Source organism: Thermobia domestica, chromosome 2 (genome assembly GCF_964235325.1).
Source record: "Thermobia domestica chromosome 2, izTheDome1.hap1.1, whole genome shotgun sequence".
NCBI classification, from domain to species: Eukaryota; Metazoa; Arthropoda; class Insecta; order Zygentoma; family Lepismatidae; genus Thermobia; species Thermobia domestica.
The window spans coordinates 129,297,411-129,319,762 of record NC_137455.1 but is presented as its reverse complement, the minus strand read 5'-3'; the positions used below and the strand labels follow the sequence as shown (position 1 = coordinate 129,319,762).

The 22,352-nt window shown below is 35.8% G+C and overlaps 1 protein-coding gene across 1 annotated transcript in view; it reads right to left on the bottom strand.

Moving 5' to 3' along the window:
• The window catches only part of Sema1a (semaphorin 1a), a 500,910-nt gene that overhangs the window by 420,787 nt on the left and 57,771 nt on the right, over positions 1 to 22,352 (bottom strand). The gene's annotated exons all lie outside the window — the stretch shown is intronic.

Genomic DNA, 22,352 nt, shown 5'->3' with positions numbered 1-22,352 from the left:
CTTTGAGCCGTTGCATAAAAAAGCAGTCCATTTCGAATACAAAAGTTTCTTGTTTTCCAGAACATTCTCTAGTAGTCGTATTCTCTAATAGACCCTATGACACTACACTATTCTCTGCTTGGCTCAAGCCACCGAGCCTGAAACTGCTGCAAACGTCGTCAGTGATGCTTAAGAATTTTACTATATACCAAACGCCGCTGCACTTTCCTGAGGCATTTCTGGCACTTAATACCGCCGCGAAAGTTTTTCTTTCAATCACACGGAAACAGTATTACGCTATATCATACACAGGTACACCAGTACTTTGTATGATATATCAGTATTTTATACTGGTATACGTATACCAGTATAATCTTTATAATCTATACAATACTTTATAATCTATATCACAGCACACACGCACCTGTAGATGGCATATAACATAACACATCGTGAAGCAAGAAGTCACTGGACATTCCTAGCCTCAACGTGATCTCTTCTATTAATGATTTGAAGATAATGTCAATGCAAGGACACAAAAGTATTAATACTGTGGTAACTGCTATTGTCACGATAAGTATGTAAGGAACTGTCAACGAATTTGGAAGTAGTAACTTTGATAATAAAGCCCAAAAGATTTAAGTAAAATTGTATGAGCTTCAGTTCTACTATTAGTGACTTTTCCGTCAACCGTGGCACTGAACAGAATTTTGTATTGTAGAACAACTGAACTCTCAAGCATGTTTGAAAAGCAAATCGCTCGACAGTCTGAGCAACTATTGCAAATGGATTCGTTTCAATTTGAAGTAGGAAGGTCACACTAACAGGAGATCAAGCACGATAAGGATGCACTTCGGTTACATTGCTCCCTAGAAGCCGTTGATCATATTTGACAATACCCACCAACATTAGAAATAATGCACAGAGAATTTCATTGTATCGTAGATCACTTCAAGCATTGAATGGAGCAACTGAGCCATAAAATGTTGGTCCTGACACTGGTGATATGATGTGGGTTTCGTAGTGACACATTAGGACCTGACGAATGACATTTGTTAGAATATTTTGTGCGGACATCTGACTTTGAAGTTTTATTTTGACGTTCATTTTTAGCGCTGTCTGGTCACCTTAGGCTCACCTTCTGATTTTGAACATCTCGTAAGGCATAAATTCAAGGCTAAAAATAAACTCCCTTCGATTATAACTCATAAAGGACTATAATCAACCACAATTATATAACGCACGTCATAGTAGTCCGATCATTATAGCTCGGTCTTCTATGAAATAAACACTTTGAAAATACGCATACACCTATGACATTAAAACTGGCAAAATATAATGTAAAATATGAGAGAATAAGCTACAAAAGTAAATACACATTTAACAAAAATTTCTGAGAACAGCATTTTATTAAGAAGTTTGCAAAGCTATTTTTCCCTGAATATATAACTCTAAAGCATCGAGCACAGCGTATTGTTTACCCCATAAAGATAAACGCTAACTGAATACCACTCACTTTAGCTTTGGAACTTCTTGTATACAATAAAAGACAAATGCTGACCAAACCATACATAAAATAGTAAATAGTAGCGTTACAGTTTCGGCAAATTAACTTTGCCTTCATCAGACACATTAAGAAGTACAATTTCTAAGATTACAGCTTATATACTTTTTAAAATGAGAAAAGGTCATATCTAAGAACCAATCAGATTCGTCCTTTCATTTTTAACAATTTTAAATTAATTACATATGCAACTTTTAATTATCTAACTTTCACTTGACATGACTATATATGATGTATGGAGGAAGATACTGCATAAATCAGAGAAGAAAGAAGAGGTAAAAACAAGTATATTGAATAGCAGATAGCGAATTAATTAAAAACTTGTTTCTAAAAAGTGAAAGTTACTCATTTAGAATACAGAGGTGTATCAATTAAAAGTTTAGCTCTCAAGTGAAAGTTTGATCATTAAAAGTTGCATATGTAATTCATTTAAAATTGTTAAAAATAAAAGAACGAATCTGATTGTTTCACAGATATGACCTCCTCTCATTTTAAAAAGTGTATAAGCTGTAATCTTAGAAATTGTATTTCATAATGTGTCTGATGAAGGGAAAGTTAATTTGCCGAAACTGTAACCCTATTATTCATTAGCTAATACATGCTTTGATCAGAATGTGTCTTTTATTGTATACAAAAAACGCTAAATTGTGCTCTCCTTATTGCTAATACTAGAAAATATATTTTTAAAGCAATAAATGAAACTCGCCTACATATAACCAAAAATATGTGTATGTGAGTTCAAATGTAAACTAAAATTTAAATATGGTTCAAATATACATCTATATGACCAATAAAAGCCATACTTTTGTGTTCGCGTGAGTCAAAAATGTTTTCATATTTAATTAGACATGTAAAAAAAATGCCTGGATAAAATATGACATGTTATAGAAATCCAAGCCTTAGTACTCATTCACCGGATGCTATCACTACCATTGTAGAGTTTTAAGTAGACCGAAGTTTGATATCTCATTCCTGAACGTTTCATAATGATATGTCAATCTCCGCTGCTGAAAGGGGCACTAAACTCAAGATTAAATCAAATCAAATGGTATGTCAACGCTGAAAAATCTTGGTCACTTCAGAAATCTAATCGGGAAATACACACATCGGGAATACTACTTAATCACATGGAAATATCTACCAATGCACAATAATATGTTTTACACACAGTGGCAAACTCTCGACCACGGTCCATTTTTGTTTAAATACAAAATCAACTTTTCACTAAACAAGCTCGAACTAAAGTGGAAGATGAGGTAGGTTAAAGCCCGACCTCATTCCTACTTAATATCTATGAAATAAGTCGAAGTGTTAGTTATACCAGCCTTAGTATCAGTCATAGATCTTCTCAATTCTGGATGAGAAAGGGCATTAAATTCTAGAAGCAGTTTGTCAGAACTTACTGCAAAGTATGAACCCACGAATGAGAGTCATAACAATGAAAAACGGTCTACGCTTTCATTTTTAACATCACTGTAGCCTTAGAATATTCAACAAATTAAAGTGTACACAAAATATATTATATCTCTAAATCACTGGTCGTAGGTTTCTCAGAATGTGACTGAACTTGAAGTCAAAATTATGAAATACTGTTTTATGTATAACAGCAGTCGTCATCATCCTACTAATTTATTTAATTCCATGAACTACGACATCCGTTACATTTCCTGGAAGCTCTGACCTACATTTTTGCTTATGCTCTTTCACATACAATCACCTTTAAGCTACGAAATACACAGAGAATGTGAAAGGTCACGTATATTCTTATATTAGCAAACAAAATAATATTCTGTAATGAAATAATAACTTCTTTCCACATACCCTTCTGTGACCGAGTAGCTAATCATGTTTTTTTTTTTTCCTTTGTGCGTGGTTCCGAGTTTGATTTCCGGTGGTGGTATTTGGCTGATAAAAAGAAGTGGTTATGTTCCCACTTTAAATAGTAGGTTCCGTCTTATACAGAGATTCGGTACTGAAAAGGGTGGTTACACTTCAATTAGCTAACAACCAATACAATCACACATTCATACACACAAGAATTTCTAACATCAGAAACTTGCCGCTTCAATCTCTAAAGATTTTTGTCTTAATGTCTCATAATTATGCACCGAGGCTGTACGAGATATGTCGGTGATAAAGAACTAAATGCTGAGGTGAAGACATTCGGAGAAAACTGAATAGCCACAAGAAAATTTCACGCACACGGTGTTTGTCCACCACGAAGCCAACTTGGTGCGAGCTACGATCCAACCAGGGATCCCACGCACCAAAGCTGAGCTGACTAGACTGACGACAAACACAGAAATGCATATAATAACAAAATAGAACCTGGATTTCTTTCTCTTTTTTTTAAGTGCATATTCTCCTAGAAACACAGAAATTTTCTTTTTCCAGATGCTTTCGAGAAAAGAAACTTAGTACACATAAAACATTTTTCAGAGACACACTGTCAAAAGAAAAGCACAGAAAGAGTATGGTTCCAGCACCGAGGTTTCTCTGGCGTGATTCATACCACTTAGACGTTATGTTGATTCCCTGCGCTGTTAGGCATAGTGTCACAATAAACTTACATGCTCATGTTGCAGTTTTTTTGCTGCGGACAGTACATACATCTCTTCTGGTTCCAACAGAGGGATAAAATCGGAGATCGAAACACGTCCTAAGAACGCTGAATCCGTATCCTCCTTCGATGTGACACCTTATTTTGAGTAAACACTCAAAATTTCCAATGACAGTGTTCTCATATACGATGTACAATGAATTATAAAAACTATATTTGATGCAAACTTGTTTTAAGAAACCTGCCAAGCCTTCTACTCTTTCACAAGCCGTCTACACTTACCTACAGCTGGACTTAAATCAAACAGATGTGGATCCCCTTTGGCCAATTAAGATCTTTATTTACAGCTGAAGTTTTAGATTTCAGAATTTCCTACGTATGGTTGCCAGAATATCTCCTAAATAAAGGTAGATGGGCACGAATTTTTGAACAAGACTGTACATTGTGTTTTATTTGATAGTCAATTATTCAAGTTAAATAATGAAATATTGTGAAAGATATCATAACTCGTACTAAAATATGGACCACTAATTGTAAACATGTACATTCTAACAATAAACAGTAAAGGACTCAGTTGTGTGTCACGCTAGCTCCACTATCTCTTGCCTGCCTAACACTACTTCCTCCAAAGGCTGCTGCCGATTTAAAACTATTGTGAAGGTATTGTTTCAATTTAATTACGGTATTTCAAAATAGGCCAAGAACCGTAATACAGTTTAGATTTGAATATTATTATTTGTGTAACCGCATGTTTAGCTACATAATAACCTAATTACATGCATTTACTACAGATATGGTTTCGTTATTACAAACATTTTAATTTTGTTCATGAACGCAAGACAAACATAATATTTAATGTATATTACGGGCTCGTACCGATTTTGATGTGTCACTGTTTGTTTGATGACGAGAAGGGCAGAATGCTCGGGCAGAAACATCAACAATATATAGTTTTGAAAGTCTTTACATATGTTTCCCAATATATTGTGATAGACAGTATTTATAACTACGAAGAAGTAGTTATCAGAAAAATTGTAACAAACACTTAAATCTGATGAAAGAACAACACAGTAATACACACAATAGTTTCTAGAATTATACCTTAGTGTTTACACATTCATGAGATATTCGTTTATAAAATAAACAACATTGTTAAGAGGTATTTTCGAGATAATAGCTACCTTTCAGTATTGATGTTGAAAGAGCAAAAAATAATAGCATAAAAAGTAGGCAATGGATTTCTGATACGGATTCAGCGTTCTTAGAACGGGTTTCAATCTCCGATTTTATCCCTCTATTGGAACCAGAAGAGATGTATGTACAACTTCCAGTTTCAATACTGAATTTTCATAATTCGAAAGTTTCACAAAACCTACTTGTTAATATGTTATAAACGCACTTTAGCTGTCACTGTTCATACGTCATTATTAAGATACCATTTTAAGAGAATCTAAGTGGCGTCTCTTAGATTCTGAAGTTTTACTAGCTAAAATGTGCATCACACACACAAATTCAAAATATGATTTGAAATTAAAATGAACTCTTACGCATGGAATTTCAAATTTACAACACGATTTCAGATTAGAGGCAATTATTAACTCATCATAAACATAGAGACCTCTCGATATGAAAAGAACATAGCCTATATTTTTATATGATGCTGTGTGGTGTTCACTTCACTGATTCTAGCTCTTTATCAATAAATTAGTTAGGCGCTCCAGCCCTTTCCCCTGTTTTCTCCCATAGATAGGTGTAGCTGGCAGGCTCTTCTCTGTGGCTATTATTGCTTAAAATGTTCCGGGTCAGTGGATATCAATAGAGAAACGACGACTGCATTAACAATTTGTACAGCAAACCTGTTTTAAATGGGTTATGCAGATCCATGTACACATAAAACAATACCGTCAGGGGTTTTTTTGATTTAAATTGCAAAAGAAGTTTTCTACGCTGTGCCATCAAACGTTCACTCTTTTGCTACTTGTAAACAAATTCCGGTAATTTTGTTCCTCCATTCTTCTCTTCTGCGTTCAGTTGCATTTCGCTTGTTTCACAAACCTTGCTCTCTCTCTCTTCCTATTATTTTACAGCCGAAAAGCAGAATTTTCTCTTTCCCTACTGTGGAAAAGAGAAACTGTGAAGGTGTCACATAAATTTGATGCGCTGTTTACCCACGTAACAAAGTCACCTTTGTTTGCTGAGCACTTAAGTGAAATATGGCTCCGACAATTTGACTTTAATTACTTTCTTTCTTTTTTTTTTTTTTTTTTAAAAAGACACTTGTTTTTACCTTTTCTTTCTTTTCTCTTTTTCCAGACAGTTAATAAATATTCGAATATACTGCTTTTTATAATTTCAGGTTGAAGAATTTCTGTTTAATACCATGCTTTCAGCATAACGGAAAGGCAAAGTCGTCTTGTCATCACAGTAGTTCAAGACATAATTTAAAATTACTTGTGCATTAAAACTCATCATATTTCTGAGTGGGCAGTCTACTTCTAAATCCTCTTACTAATTGCCGTTTCTTGAGCTATTGATGAACCAGTTTACATTAAGCGATTTCTCCACGTCTCCTAGCAAATTTATTTCTAGATTTTCTTTTACGTTTTTAACACCTCAAAGTATGCTAAGACAAATGATAAATGAAAGTGAATGATTATGGAGGATTACATAGTATATAAGGTCCTTGAGCCAAATAAGGCTACATAGATCAAAAAGGGCAAGTATTGATAATGGATAGTACTGAAAGTAGCAGCCAGGTAGCAGCACAGTCTTGAAAAGTACCCCTTATGTTAGGTATGACAAATAAATTACAAACTTTCGCAGCAATGTGTGTCACGACATAGAAGAGGAAGGATGGGGAAGTCGACTTTCTGCATATTTTAGATACACGTAGTATGTATATTTTCGTTTATAACTCTGCATCCACTTAAGTCACGGAATAGTAAGTATACATGTTTCGAAGGTTAGGTAATGTAGTTTTAGGACATTGAAACATAAGTATTTATTCCAACAGTACGTGCAAGGCACAACAAAAGAAGCAAAGTGCGGGCAGTCTAACAAGGCCATATTGAAACTGACATTGCTTTATCGTGAATGTTGCTGAAATGAATGAGATAATCCTGCACTATCTGCCAAATAACACAACCCACTACCTACAGTCAATGGACTACTCGTTTTTAGGGCATTTGAATCATTTTGGGAGACAAAGTTTTAAGACTTGGAAAACTCGTCCCGAGAGAAGGATTACAAAATAATTAAATAAAAATAACTTTCGGTTACATTTGGGAAAATTATGGCCAGGAGCACCTGCTTAAACAAATAATTGGTGAGTTAAGAAGAGTAAAAATCCAGATGCTATTCCTCCAGAAGTATTTGCTTCCAGTGAAATTAAACGCAATTGAAGATAAAGATACCGATACTTCAACTTGTGCAAATCACAGCAAGAAGAAAATTCTTGCAATGATATTTCTTTGTAAGCAAACAGATGTATCTCAAGAAGATTCGTCAACTTCATCCAATAATAAAGAATTAACATCCGTCAAAAAACGAGGGACACCTGTACAATAAGATCATTCACAGTCTCCATCTCTTTCTTATTATAATTTACTGGAATTCTGCAAACACCTAAAATTAAGAAACCACTAATTTCACAGAGGAAAGCAGCTCTTAATTGGAAGACTCTGAGGATTATGAAACCACTTTTTGGCAACAGAGAAAAGCAACGAAGGAAACAAATTACCCGATCATTGAAACTAAAATCAACAAATAACGATATCGCTAAACCAGAACCAAGTGATGTGTAGAAGATCAGAAGTGAGAGTTGGTATTGCTTCCTGTGTAAGGTAGACAGTATTCAAGATATAATTTTGTGCAACTTCTGTCTTGAATGCGATCATGAATATTGTATTGGCATTAAGAAGAAAGACAAAGTGTAGTATTTTCTTTGTCCTATGTGTGTAAATAAGTAAAATAGTGCGTGTATTTAACTTAAAACTGCTAACAAATGTGGGCGCAAAAGGTGTTGTATTTCCTAATAAACATACATAAGTTATTTCTAATCGTAAGATCTGAACCTTTTTTTTTTTTTTTTTTTTTTTTTGCTATAAGATCTGAACAGCATTTATTGTTCATAAGTGGTTTGCAACACTTTCGTTTTTGATAATATACTTCTTTTTTTCTGTCTGCTCTGAATACTTTGAATTAATATAATATGAATAATTACTTTGAAAACCCATTAGTCTAATTAGGAACATCTTCCTTATAAGGCCACATTCCCGAGTTTCAGAAAATCTGTAATTTGAACCGTGAGATGCTCTGTATTTAAAACTCTATATATATATATGAGTTATATATATATTAGACGTGGTAATGTATGATTGGCATAAATTTGAAGCAAATCAGTTTAGAAACACTGATATAGCAAGGAATCAAAGCATGGCATTATCTTTTTTTGGGTCAGGGACTTTATATATGGGAGTAGGATGGAAAAGAACTACGAACATGCTTACCATCACCTTCATTTTTATGAGTTGTACTAAGGTCGTTTGGTGTTTTGTTAAAGAAAAGTAAGTATTAGTTATGACTTGTGTACTGGTGCATAGCATGAAATGGGAGTATAAAATTTCTGGTCACTACTAGCAGGCTATAATTCTTTTCACCGCACCTCCTGATCGATGCTACCCTCTTCATAATTCTTGCTTATAATTTGGCCTTGTGAACAGTATTCGTGGTGCACAGAATCCTTATGGTTGGAAAACACTAAATATTAGTTTCAAAGCCCTCCTGCTCAGCTGTACATTTTTCACCATTGGCGATTTACATGTTCTGTGTTGTAAATACTAAGCCTTCATTTTGAAGTTATAGCCTTAGATCTGTATTACATTCTCTGTAATGATCATTTTATAAAATTACAGTTATTTTTGTTTGTTTTACAAGTAAGTCCTGAAAACACTTACACTCAATTCCTTTTGCTCTTGAGTCAGAAGCTCTGGTTCCTAGCAAACCACACTTCACATGTTTAACAGTTTATTTAGATGTCTGTTCAATAGTAACGTCGAAAACGAGATTCACTAAATTGATTCGCAGCAATCTTTGAAACGTGTTAATTTTTATCTGTCTAATCACATCACTACCGAAGTATTCTTTTATCTTGTTGTTTTCGATCCAGTCATCAATCTTCAAGCAAAATTTGAAATGATTATCAACACGCTCTATCACTCAAAGAAAGGCGGAAAAGCGACGGGTGGCCTTGATACCATCTCAAAATGCACACCACGCTTGCAACTAAAAGGTCCCAGAGATTTTTTGCTGGATATTTAAAAGACAATTCTATATATACAACACACAAAAGAAGTCAGACTTCATAGCTGAACAACATACTGACACCGGTGAATATCTAGGGATGTCATTATAAGGAGCCATTTTCAGTTATTCCGTGTCTTCGCTCTAAATGACACCAAATATTAAAGTGATTTTTCAGTTGCAAAGCTCATCTCCCAAAAGACGAATACCTATCCTGTTAGTTCTCCGTGCTATAGGGAAACATTCTATTTTGATTCTGGCAATCAGCAGACTTGTTTTTGCTTCAACCGAGAAAAGGGATTTCCATCAATAACAACGTAGGATTTGAAGTAATAGTTGTGCCCCCCCCCCCCCTGAGTGTTATGAAACGATCGTTAGGCTGCGTAGAAATAGAGGCATCTATAACTATATCAGATTCACATTGCATGTACGAAGCCTGATCCGTTTTCATCCGAAAGAAAATTACGTTGTTGCTTACCTAGAACAGTCCATTCTGCCACCATCGATCATGCTTGTAGTGACAAGCTGTATGGATCATTGCACGACTTCACAAATTTTGTTGTAGATATACCAGAGGTATATTATTCCACTTCTGCTTACAGGCATTTCAGAGGCCACTGGGAACCCGAAGTGATGAGAGGAAGTCTTTGAAAAATCTAAAAGCACGGAATCTACTAGCATTTGGACTCTCAACCTCGGAAGCGAATAACCTCAAACCGAATAGCATAAATACCAAATGCAGCTATAATGCATCGGTAGAAGGCCAACGATATTTTGGACGTGTCTTAAAGCTTTGTTCTGGTGCCGTTCCACATTATTAGTGTTGTCACCATACAATGCTGGTATATCGTCTGTGTCAATTGGAGATAGGACATTTTTTTTTTTAATAATAAACAGCATTGACAGTTTTCTTGACATTACGAATCTTGAACTTCCCAGTAAAGCAAAAGTCAACAACAACCACAAAACTTTTCGAGAAGCTTTCTTAGCATTGACGTACAAAGTTACATCGGCCTTGTCACATGAATCTCTGCAGATGAGGGTCCGAACTTCCATGTAGTTATTTAGGAAGAGTCATGCTTCGTCCACCGTCACAACAAATGTCCAGCGGTCACCAGCTAAGTGGCGTTTCTACAGTATTCTGTTCGTGCTCATTCGCTCCGCGATATCCCTTGGGATGGGCGCTGGCCTTGTGGACAGTTTATATTCTCAACTTGTGATAGACTGCATGATTCGCTGTTGATTGCGTCTCGTGTAAGGGTTTGGACATAATACGTTGTTGTCATGAATTCTTACAGGCTGCCATATCACAGATCTTCTTTACTCTTGCGAGTTTCACTGATGTCCTCTTTAAATGAAATTTCGTTGTTGATGTGGTTTGTGAGGAAATTGTTATGCATGACGTTCAATTACAACACTAACAGTGGCTTGTCTTACCACAAGGACATTGTTCCGATACCGTTATTCTATACAGAAAGAGTGAAATTTTGCATGGGAACTATTAACTTCCTCTTTCCAAAAGTGATTTTATCAGCGGCCACTACACCACCTTTACATAATATACATTTTTTCTACGAAATCAGGTTTGACAGGTATCACTGTCTGCAAGTTGTTCCGATAGAAACGGATCTGCCTCTGCATTTACGCTAGGAATGGTACAACAGTACAGCAAAACCTTTTGACTTAAATTTAACATAATTAACTTGATTATTAGCTCAGATACTGCAAGAAATCAAGTTAAGCCTAATTATATTTTGACAGTTGCTTCTCCGTGTTGTATTTTATTTAACAAGGAACGTGAAGATCTGCAGTTGGATATGAATGTACGTAAAGAAAAACTACGTTACCAAATTGCGTACAGAAGCTCATAATCATGAATCAAACACATGTACTATGAACTATTGTATGGCAAACAAGAGTAGTGGGAGCACGAAAATTATGTATGGTGTACTTAAAATAAGATTAAACAAAGGTTTTGCATTGAACAAAGCTTTTGCAAACATTTTATCTACCTGTAAAATATGAACCATTTCTCTTCGTCAAGTGATGTTTGTGGACCTTGTGTGAACATTTTCTTTCGTATTTCTGTGATGCGAAGTTAGAAACATACGCATCAACCTACCTCTTCATAAAGCAAAGCGGAGCAGTGCAAAAGCAAGCGAAGCAGCTGCTCTAATAGGCCCCCCAGGGACCTTTCTGACACCAACAGCGACACAAATCATATCAGACAACCCCCTTCCCGAGCATTTCTCCTGGACGCTAAATCCGCAGAGCAGCCAGTTTTGTCGCCACCAACCACCAGGTGGTTCATTCCTAGCAAGGTTTTGTGGGTTTTCCACTGGTGCTGGTGGTACTGTACAGCCAGTGTCTTCTACTTTTCCTACTTATATCCACCCACCCTGCTCTCAGGAGAAAGTAGAGAGAGAAAAAAAACTCTTCGTTACTCCACAACGTAACACTGGAAAAGCCATTAGCTCACAAGACATATAGAATTTATTTTTAGTTGTTTTTGTAACACGTGCGTGAACTCAAGTGCAGCTGAAGTTATATAACAAAAAAAAAAGTCTCATTAGCACCCCACAAAGATTTCAATAACAGCCATCATGCTTCATACATTACTTCCACTATTTATTAATTACGTCATTAACATATCAAGTAAAGTCCAACAGTCAAATAGCCTGCATATGCTAACAATCTTATTCTTGGATTCAAGTGTATAATCCTATTTCTTGATCTACTGTGTATCTGTTAAAATATTAAAGAGTTAGAATCTGGTACAGGAAACCTTGCTTTCGCTCCCCGCTTTATTATTCGAATATTCGAAATTCGGATAACAAAACAAATTCGAATAATTGTTCGATAAGATATTCGAATAAGAAGAGAAAAATCGAATAATCTCTTGAATATTAGCAACGAAAATCGGATATTCGAATTACAACAGAAAATTTCGAACAATTGTTTAAATATTAGAAACAAATTTGGAAATTGGAATAACAACAGAAAAATTTGAAGAATTGTTCAAACGCTAGAAACATAATTCAAATATTAGAATAACAAAGAACTCGAAATTGTTCGAACGTTTAAACGAAAATCTGGATATTCGAATTACAACAGAAAAGTCGAATACAGAAGTAATTGTTCAAATATTGGAAATGAAAGTTCGGATATTCGAATAAAATAGCGCAAGTATAACCCACAAGATAAACTGCAGGTTCACGTGCTGTATCATTAGTACCGGAAAGCATTATTAAACCCAAAAATAAATCCAGGGATATTGCGAAAACAAATATTACATAATACGTGAATGTTACGAAATAATCTTGGACAGCAGGCCTTCCTATACAGTTATATAATAATAACAATAACAATAATAATAATAATAATAATAATAATAATAATAATAATAATAATAATAATAATAATAATAATAATAATAAACATTTAAGTAGGTAGGAAAGAACAATCTTTGTTGATACAGATTCGAAATCCCACGGTTTCGAAGATAATTTCCCGAAATGGGTTCCCAATGGAGAAACTAATTTTGATTCACAAGATCCCAATATTAGGTCTATTAGTGCGTTAGTGCAGGAAAATGCTTTATTACACAAAAAAGAGGTCTTTAAGAGCCACAAACGGAATTTCTGTATACACTTTGAATACTCATTAAGCAAGTAGTTGAATACCTAGTACAGTCGTAATAGAGGAAAGAAATCAGTTTTCACATTTTATTCATCAGAAATCAGAAGTGATTTGGCTACAGTTTGTGGTGTTTGCTTCGAATCTACTGAAAAAATAGACATTACTGTGAATTTAAATATCATAATGACGTAGGGTCTGTGTATAGGGCTGTTGTAGCGTACTCGGTAAGGTGTTTACCTGCCAAATAGGTGGGTTCGATTCCCGATGGAAATTTCTACTCGTTTAACCTTTATTCCAGTGAGGCTCCAAGGTTTACTCAACCTTTTTAGAATGGGTACCTAGGGCAAGCTGAAGAGTGTGGTGCTCAGGGATCTTTACCTTCACATACAGCTTTTGATTCTTCATAGCCTGTTCCGAAAGAGGGATGATCTATACTTTACTATAGGTCCTATACATACGCATATTGTGAAGTTTCTATTAAGATAAACATATAGTGAGAGAGATTAAATTTGATGTTATAATATAATCCGTGTTTTATATAATTTTCAATCAATTTTATATAATTTTCAATCAATTTATTTATGTTCCAAATATAAATAAAAATGTGTTAAACTGTTTTGTAAATGCAAACACAAACAGATTTAAAATAATAAAAAAAAAAATGGCAAGAACACCGCTACATACAGACAAGCAATGACAACATAATGATCTATTCGTAGCATCATTACTCTTTCTCTCTCTCTCTCTTTATATAAAAATGTATCTAGAATTGTTCCAGTTTTCGTTCATCAAATAATATTGGAAAATTAACATGTAACAAGAAGCCCAACATTCGTAGTAATTAAAAGGCAGAGACGGGAATTGAGAGTAAATTTAGCAAAGGCAATCACAATGTAATATCTCAACATTAAAAACTTGATCCATTATACCAAAGTTATTCTGACAGTAATGTATTTTTCCTTCTTTCTATTCTTAAGAAAAGAATAGATTTTACACTTCGCAATTTCGCTTGACATTAATGTGCGTTTCAGAAAATCAATAGCAGGAAAGGGAGAAAATCGCTGAAATATGTTGTTCGTTTTTCATTTCAGCAGCTGTGAAAATAACAATGAAAAGTAAAATGACAAGACAGAGAGACATCTCAACAAAAGGGGGATGAAGCAAACAGAAACTACAGTTTTGAAAGTTCCATTCAGTCTGCAGACAGAAACAACCTTACTTTCCTTTTCAGCCTGACCTATGGCCTCGCTAATGTGCGAGCTGGATAATCCCGCCTGCCACTCCTGGTTACCGTCTTTCCCAGAGCTGCCAACATGACGGCTTTATCTCCCCCACGGGACACCTTCTAATTGAGACACGGCTCCACACTTGGCAAGCCTGACTCTCACCGGGAATCGCTTTCCTTTTCCATGACACGATGCACCTCGCAGAAATAATCACAACAGCGCAAACCACGTTCTCGCTCTGTCCACTAGAGACGCATTAAAACTTACACTCCGGAAAAAAATAATAAAAAAAGACGGGAGAAGGCAACAAAAGGTACGTTGTTCTAATGGCCGCCATGGATAATGCCATATTAAGCTTGCTTTCTCCTTTGAGGGCTATTGGTTCGTCTCTTAGCACCAGCACAATAAGGTCTTTAGAGAATTCCAATGTTTTGTTGAAAAACTGTTTTTCATATCAACAAGTGTAACACTACTCAGTCATCCATCCATCGAATAAATAATAGTAATAATAATTTCAAAAAAAAAAAAAAAACATCGAAGTAAGTACGTATATTATTAGAGCGAGGAGCGGCTTTTTCCTGTGAGGGCAACTTAATAAAATACACTACTCACCATCATCAATTATTTGTAAAGTTTATTATGAACATCGTAAAAATTAGGAATGGGATTTTAGAAATTACATGTTTGAGGTGAGTTTGAATTTGATCGCCAAAGTAAAATGAACCTATTTCCTAATTTAACCCCCTACGATTAAGCTCCGGCGCTAAGAAAGACGGTGATTATGATAAATAATCATAAAATGAATGAAGAAAGTGGGAGGAAACAGGAGAAAACCGAGAAAACTCCCGCTCATAGTGTTTATCCAATACGAAATTCACTTGGTACGAGCTGGGGTCGAACCAGAGACCTCCACGTCCAGAAACGAGCGCTCTATCACTGACCTACCGCAGATACTTGGTAACGTCGAGATCTTATATAGTGTAGACTTATGTACGAATAAGAATGTACTAATAAGAAATAAGATAAAAATAATTTGTCCTGAGTGTTAATACAATATTATTCACAAAACACCAGAAACAATAAACCAGGGGTGGGTCCAGGGGGCGATCGACCCCCTCAGAAGAGGAAACTTTCTTATTTTATATATAAATAAAACCCATCCCAGAGTTTGAAGCTCTTAAAAGTAGGTCTAACCAGCAAAATTACAACCCACCGACCCCCCCCCCTCCCTAGAAGTCCGTCCTGGATCCGCCTCTGCTCTAAACGAATACTGATCTTTCTACATCTTCATTTTCAACTCTACGTTATAACAGGAAACGTCTCAATACTTATGTACAATTATTGGATGTTATATTACCATTATTACGTTTGACGTCTCGGAAAAATTCACTTCAGTAACACAATACAAGCATGGATGAAGGTCACGCGTTTAATGTCACAGAATCAGCACACGTCCAGCAATAACAGGCTGGCCTACTCAGACAGTCAAGAGGCACTGCGTTGTTGTACATGGTCGTATAGAAGTACACCATGGAGAACAGATAATTGCCAGTGATTTTTCTTCACAAAGGACATTCTGCACAGTAAGAAAAAACGCACTTGGGCCAAAAATGGCAAATGAACGTAAAATTCGTCGTTGGTTATCAAATTTCGTTCCAGTGAACAGTATTGCTAAATGAGCTCCATGGGAGCCACCGATCATTATATTAGAATGAATTCCTGAGTAACACCATGGTAATAGGCCTTCGGAAAAGAAGTGTTTGTGCCGTTGCAGACGAACTACGCATACACTATACAATTGTCGTTCGGTGGCTCCACAGTCGGTAAAGTGAAAAAAGTTGGACTCATGGATGTCACATAAGTTGACCCAGTTAACAAGAATTGCCGTCTGGAGGTATGCGGTTCTCTAAGTGTGAGTAACTTGGAAGATCTCCTGCTTGTCACTTCAAATTAAAAATGAATCTGCTATGGCAATCGTAAATGGTCAAGACAGTTAGTGAATCATGATCAACGTCTAGAATAGAGTCCCAAACTATTCCTCAACCCGCACAAGGTTGCTGCTGTTCTGGAAGGATATTATCTATCATGTTTTTCTCCATGAATTCCATGAAATGCAGCCCAAACGCGTGTCCTCAAGCATTCACCAATGGTCAATAGAGATGGTGTCCTCATCTTGAACGACATGGAATGCTCACATGTCGCTCAGAGCACACCACAGACTCTCCATTAGTTATTGAACTCTTCCTTACCCACCATATTCTGCTCATGTGTGTCACTCCAACTACAATCTCTTCTGCCATATCTACTAGAAATAAAAGCAGAAAGGTAGTATCCCGAAAACCTCGTAGCACCCGTCCTGGGCACAGACGTCTATCTACTCCCCAGGTCCCACATGCATTTAGTTAGGATACTAGAAATATGCAGAGTTTGGTTTCTGGATCCTAGCTCGCGAGAGGCTATCTACCAGGGTTCTAAAAGCAAAAGATGAAGAAACGGAGACTAACAGAGATTAGGTTGAAGGGTATAGGTGGATAAAACTCAGCAAAGTGTTGCTTCTTGGAGGGAAGACCTTTCCTGATGATTAGGCGATGCAAGAAGCGGTTAAGAGCTTTTAAAAATAGCAGACTCCAAACTTCTATAGCCACGGAATCCTATTGTTGGCTGAGCAGTGGCAAGAATAGGTAGTAACATATGGCGACTATTTTGATTAATCTGACATTCGAGTTTCATTTTATTTATTTACTTTTTGTCTTTGGAAATGGCCCTCCTGGGATTGATATTTTATTTGCACTATCCTAATATTTGTTGTGTAAGTTTACACCCTGTATCACTTTGACAAGGTATTAACAAAATTACGATCATAAATGTACTTATGCACTGTCTGTGAACACATGTGGAAACCAGATTACATACATTACTTTATTGTGGTACTAGAATTGTATAACAAGTCTGGTACGAGAGAACTTTACAAATAAATTAATAAAATTTTCGAAAATTGTAATTTCACACTACCGATTTGGCATCTATTCACATCTTCTATACAATTCTTTCTTCAAGTTTGATTTTCTTTGTATATAGAAGTGTAAAGTGTGGTTATGTAGTACGTACACGATACGAATCAAAATCAACTTCAGATTCGGTCACATTAACTTTCGAGTTTATCTGTTTTCTTCTTTCTTTAAAGCCCAATCTCGAAATAAGTGAAACAATACAAAATTATTTTTCGTATGTAAGGATCAGTGTTTTTCTGTCAATGTAATATTTTTAGTCCTTCATTCGATTTTTCCCTGAAAAATCAATGACAAGGACACGGTGCATCATACGAGTTCAACAGATCTGGATCAAACATGGCTAGGTGGTAGACCTTGGCCTACTATAAAAGCTTGTGAAATATTATATTGGACATACTATTGATTCCTAAGTTATACGTAAAGTAAAGATAAAATTGGTCTAATAGCTTGCACGCGTGCTTTTGGTGAACAGGGAAAATCTGTGGAAAAGAGACTTTTCAAGCAACAAGAAGGAAGTAGCAGTAGAAGATCTTAACGAGGCGGCTAGTAGCAATCCAAACTAGGTTGGATTGGCAGGAAATACGATCCAATGGCATTTTTTTTTTTTTATTTCTGTGACCATGAACCAAAATTTCTGAATACCTTAAGCAACAGAGTAAGCAACGACTTAAAAAGCTATTGTTCCTTCTAGTTGTAACATTTATGATATGATATATGATTAATGCCATTACAGGGACCAGTGGCGAAGTGTGGTGTAACGTTTAATGTTGCGTGAGCGGTTCAGCTAACATGCCGGTACGAAGTATGACAGTCCGTGTGGTATAAGTAGAAAGATGATGTTCCAGTGTAAAAGGATCTTGTGCTTTGGTAGATGCAAAAAACATATAATAAAGAATTGCCATTTAAAGCTCAACGACACAGGTTATGATGCAAATATCAGGAGATGCGATCGCCCTTAAAGTTCTGGGACGGAGGAATGGTTCAAAATTTTCACGCGAAGTCCTAACAAATCACAAAGACAAGCATCTCGTGAAAGCAGTTTATCCCGATACACAATGTGATCCGTTCTGAAGGAAGAGTTGAACTTTAGTCCACAGAAACCACACTACTGCTAGGAATTATCAGCGGAAGAACGTGATTGTCGGTTGGAGTATGGGAAATGATGCTTCTTATGTTATGAAGATTGGGCTCATCTTTTGAGCAATATCTTTGGATAGATAAAGCCGTGTTTCATATTGGAGGATTTGATTATCGTATAAAACCCAAACTTTTTGAGGAAATGGAGGAATGAGTTAGCGAAGTTTTGGGAAACATACCGCTGGAGTATCTCAAGAAATTTGTCGCAACCTTCCACAACCATTTACGGAAATTAGTAGATAATCATACTATTTACGTGGAATTTTAGCAATAGATAATTCTATAACTGTAAGGAGCAAAATGTTTTTTCGGTTCATTAAAATTGGCTAAATAATTTCAGGTGTTCAATAGGAAGTTAATTACCGCCAGCCTACTTCATTTAAAATTTATTTTGTGTTTGCACATTTTCTTAAAGATAAGTAGTGTAAAGAAAGATGTGACAAGTAGTCAATAAACATACAAGTTTCTAAGTAGATTATTGCCTAAGAATAACATTTTATAACGTATATAAAAGTAATGGATGTAATAATCTTACAGTGCACTAATATAAGCAAATGGAGTTGGCAACGCTCAGAAAATTATCTACATTAAATATTTCAAGCACGATTTCACGAAGAACATATTTTAAAAATATTATTACGAAACATGAAGCTCGCTATGCATAATGTTTTAGTGTATGTCTGTTTGTGATACATAAAGTTTTCTTTTTCTGGAGTTATTCGTTTTCGCTCGTCAGAATGTGGATCTCAAGGAAGTAGGTCGTCTTCAAGAGACCTGGAAATAGTATCCTTCACGGTAAAAAGAAAAGAAAAAATGTCTTGACAACTGAAGAGAAAAATTTTAAGAGACAATGTTAGTTACTCAGTCACTAGATGGAGGCTTAAAAACAGCAATTAAATAAATTCCACTTTTAATTTATGCAAAAAAAGTGCTCCTTAATGCCTTTATATATGTAAATGACACTCATTGACGGCTGTTCTTTCTGAGAAGATTTTCCGTTTTTTGGCAGCCTTTCTTGAGTTGAGCCCTTACAGCCTCTCTCCCACCTCTTCTTCATCTCCCTTCAATTGGCCAACGCTTCATCTCCAGTGTATATAGTTTCAGTGGAGAAAGTGAGGGTGAGGTTGGAATTTGAACACTCTAGGGGGTCTTCTTCGTGCTTGGACCAAATGAGATGGTGATTGTATTGTCTGCACAGCACCACTCGCCAGTCCCAGTGCCGCAGCCCGTTTCTAAAAGGAAAAGCTCCGACCCGCCCAGGGAGCACGCCAGTGAGCCTCTCGCCTCTCCTGAGACTGCAGAATTACAGAACGGAGGCTTCATCTAATTCGTTCCCTCTCTCATGGTTCGCCTCTTGAGTGAATACGTCGCCTCTCTTTTCCACTAGTGTGTATCTCCTGAATTCCTTTTCTGTCAGCTTTCTCTGCACTGGATTACATTTCTCTCTTCCTCTTCTTTTTCAGAATCTTATTCTATTTCCTTTATTCTGTTCTCTGCTTTTCCTCCTTTGTTACACACACTCGTTTACTTTCCCAGTTTCTTTCTTTTTTCTGTGTCACTTGTGTGTGTTATGGGAGCACTTTGGATTAGATCAAAGCTTTCAATCGAGAGAAAGAATTCAAAACTTTACATACCTAACACACGATATACTCTGAGAAGTAGATACTTTATCAATCGACCATATCAATATATAAGTGGAACTTAATCAGAAGACGAAACACCATACGAGCAAACCAAAGACAACATCTAGTTTCAAATAGTAATCTATTTGGTTATACTAGGCCATAGGCTAAAATACAGTATTTTGATATAGTAGACTTTGATATCAGGTAAATCATCCACAGTTAATGTTAGGGGATCACTCCTAGTTAATCCATTAGGATTTTCCTTTTCCAATAGAAATAGCTACACTATCCTAGACGAGACATCTTTTTTATGACACCTATTCGAGGCAAGACAGCCACAACCCTATATATTAGAGAGGCAGTTCTATATCGTAGACAACCCTATATATTACTTACAGCAGCATTTAACAATTTAATGCTGAATTTATTGATAAAGATTGAGGTGCCATAGTCCCTAGGGTCGCCTATTTAATGTTCTTAACTGCTTTAAATGTGTTACTTTGGTAATTACTCCTCCACCCCCTCTGATATAGAGACTTAAATATAAACACTGTTACAAACACTTACATGATTAAAATTATTATTTAAATTAATATTACAGAAAGCAATTCTGGGTCATATATAGTACAAACAATGGAATTATCGAATAAATGTAATAACCTCTTATAATTTTTAGCTTTATCTAATTATGAAGGTAGCTAGCTTATTCTTATCAATTTGCCTGTTTCCCTGTGTAACAAGAAACTAGTTAGTTACCAGCTTCTTCAAGTAATTATGATTCCGATAGCATGGGTTGATCGCGATTGTCTAAGAGTTAACAAACAGTATGGTAGAAGGAAAATATTAAAACTGTACTGTTTGTGTTTGTATCATATAATATATATATATATATATATATATATATATATATATACACCCTTTCCTTAAACAATATTTGTATAAACTTACCAGGAACGGTATGGAGAATCAGAATATCGGAATGAAACGTAGGCCTGCTGGTTTATCAAATCTCCTGATTTGCCTTATTTTTCATATTTCTTCCAAACCAAGGCATTTTTAACAACGTCAACTACGTACTGCACATGGCATAGTTTGGTGTGCAAAACAAATTGCAAGCAGTTCGAAACAAAATAATATACTACACATTAGGTCAAGTAAGTAAAACTATACATATTTAGTATTATTCCATTTGATAACTTTATTTACAAATTTTAATATCGAAAATCAGTTATATTCTTACTTTTGATATATTAACGATAAATTCAGTCAATTATGAAAATTACATTGAGCAATAGCTATTATAAAAATGGAACCTTAACTCATAAAGAAGGATTTAAGTTATTCCTAAGAAATACAGGACGTCATTTAGGATCAAACTAACATCAAATAGTCTTAAACAAACACACAAACAAACAAACTATTGAATCTTTTGAGCACGGGATGGTGTTAATGTCCCAGATTTTAGGGTATGAATCGCAACGGGTACATATTGCCTGTCGTCATTTGAGAGCTGACAGTTGAAGCTAGTTAATGTCCAAAAAATGTTGAAATTCTTATACTCAGATGTAAGGTATTGCACTGTGGAAAGAGTGAACTTTCCACAAAACTGCGCTACATTTTACAATTTTATTTTGATAAGGCACAAATTATGCGCAGATTCGTCAAGGAATTTGTGCTGTTTATGACCAAGATACGTTCAGAAGCAACAGCCAAAACATAGTTCAGTTGCTTTTGCTCTGGAAATTTAGATGTTCAAAACTCTCGTAATGGACGACCAATCACAGCAAAAGTGGATGATTTTTTTTTTTTTAAGTGCAAGGCCGGGATGCAAACAGTCACAACATTGCCAATGATTTAAACATTCATCACCAGTGTTAAATTATTTTGAGAAAGTTAGCCAGAAAAAGAAGCTCGACACTTGGGCCACATGCTCTGACTCAAAAACACTTACTCGATCGAATTTCTATTCGAATCTGTACTGGAACGTAACGAACTCGAGTCATTTCTGAAGCGATTCGTCATGAGTGATGAAAAATTGATAATATATATGAACAACGTGCGAAAAAGATCGTAGTCGAAGCGGGGAACCACAGTCTGTGGCAAAGCCTACACTGACGCGTACGAAGATTATGCTGTACGTTTGGCGAGATTGGAAAGCCATCATGCATCACGAGGTATTGCCGCCAGCGAGAACGATAGACTCATACATGTATTGTCGACAATAAGCACGTGTGTGCCTAGCAATTCAAAAGAACCAGCTGGAATTGGTCAACAGAAATTGTGTCGTATACCACGCTAACAACGTCCAGA